This window comes from Theropithecus gelada, unplaced genomic scaffold (assembly GCF_003255815.1).
Source record: "Theropithecus gelada isolate Dixy unplaced genomic scaffold, Tgel_1.0 HiC_scaffold_732, whole genome shotgun sequence".
Classification (NCBI taxonomy): Eukaryota; Metazoa; Chordata; class Mammalia; order Primates; family Cercopithecidae; genus Theropithecus; species Theropithecus gelada.
Window position 1 is genome coordinate 6564 of NW_020264025.1, and position 1981 is coordinate 8544.

Genomic DNA, 1981 nt, shown 5'->3' on the forward strand with positions numbered 1-1981 from the left:
CAAAAAAAAAAAAAAAAAAAAAAAAAAAAATATTTCCAAAAAGCAATTGACCTACATTATTCACATTTTAATCTACCTGTATATATGTTTTAATCTGCATGTGTTCATGCTTTGAAATAGGATACGGGTACTATGATGATCCCTATCCTGTAGGGGAGAAAGCAGAGACACATCACTTCCCCCAAATCACAAAGTCAGGAAGGAACAGACCTCACGGAGTCCAGTCTGTCACTGCCTCATGCTTTGTGCCCTTACAAGGCAAACTGGATAAGTGCCATTCTAGAGAAGCAGACAGAATTCAAGTGGAGGAGAGGGGAGGGGAAGAAGACGTCGGCTGGGGCCTGTTTAGAGCATCCCAGCTGAGGCTGCGTGAGGAGGGAGGCACGCAGTTGTGGAATTTGTTCCCCTTTTTGCATACCGACCAGCCCTGGCAATGGAGCTCAAGGTGTCTTTGTGCCACTGCTCAACAGTGAGTGATATCATGGGCACGGCCAGGTCTTTATCAGTTCTGCCGGATAAATAGCCAACCGCACTAGGTCTGGAGAGACAGCAAGGTGCTGTGCGGCGGAGCATTTGGGTCTCAAAGAAGCAGGTGAGCCTGGGCCCGAGGGGCTGGGTGGAGGAGCATCTTGGTGCTTCTTTGCTGGGGAAGAGACAGGGGACAGGGCATGTTCAGGAAGACAGGCAGGCTGACCCCGCCTGGAAGATACCCGGAGACAAGAGGGGTGGGTGTAGTGACCACGTGCCCTTTTGGGTGAGATGCTGCTGGCCAGGGGCAGGAAGGCCCCCCGCTACCAACTCCATGTCACTCTCTCTCACCAGTGGCCACCACCATGGGTGCAGGCCCCGACAAGTCCTACTTCTCCGGCAATCCCTGGCTCGCCTTTTCTGTGTACCTTCTCACTTTCCTGGTGGGGCTCCCCCTCAACCTGCTGGCCCTGGTAGTCTTCGGCAAGCTGCAGTGCCGCCCGGTGGCCGTGGACGTGCTCCTGCTCAACCTGACCGCCTCGGACCTCCTCCCTTTCGCATGGTGGAGGCGGCCAGTGGCATGCGCTGGCCCCTGCCTTTCATCCTCTGCCCGCTCTCCGGATTCATTTTCTTCACTGCCGTCTATCTCACTGCCCTCTTCCCGACAGCCGTGAGCATTGAGCGCTTCCTGAGCGTGGCCCACCCGCTATGGTACAAGACCCGGCCGAGGCTGGGACAGGCAGGTCTGGTGAGTGTGGCCTGCTGGCTGCTGTCTTCTGCTCACTGCAGCGTGGTCTACGTCATGGAATTCTCAAGGAACTCCTCCCATAGGCAGAATACCATTGACACCTGCTACATGGAGTTCCAGGAGGACCAGCTGGTCATCCTCCTGCCTGTGTGGCTGGAGATGGTCATGGCCCTCTTTGTGGTCCCCTTGATCATCACCAACTGCTGCTACAGCCACCTGGTGTGGATCCTCGGCAGGCGGGGCAGCCACCGCTGGCAGAGAAGGGTGGCGGGGTTGGTGGCAGCCACACTGCTCAACTTTCTTGTTTGCTTTGGGCCTTTGCACATGTCATGGGCTTTGTCCAGGGTGAAAGCACGATGTGGAGGACCTACGTGATGCTTCTCAGCACCCTGAACTCCTATGTCGACCCCCTTGTCTACTCCTCCGGGTTCCAAGCCAACTTTCACGGGCTGCTGAGGAGGCTGTGTGGGCTCTAGGGCCAGTGGCAGCAGAAGGGCAGCGTGGAGCTGAAGGAGCAGAAGGGAGGGGAGGGGCACCAGGAGGACCTCACGGAAGAAAGGAAGAGTAGTGGACTATAGCAGGGCTGTGGAACTGGTGGCCAGGTGGCCTATGCTGAAAGCTAGGTCCTCCGGGGCAGGAGGGTGTAGCTGGCGTGTCATCCTCAGGGCACTTCCTCGCTCACGCCAGGAGGGATTTGGAGTGGCGAGCTGGGGCCCGATGGGGCTTGGGGGCGGAATAGACATCTAGCCTTCCTAAGGGTGTGCG

General features: G+C 56.8%; 1 pseudogene; it reads left to right on the forward strand.

Annotated features, from left to right (window-relative positions):
* The first annotated feature begins 833 nt into the window (after positions 1 to 833).
* Positions 834 to 1839, forward strand: LOC112617984 (annotated as a pseudogene).
* Positions 1840 to 1981: the final 142 nt, after the last annotated feature.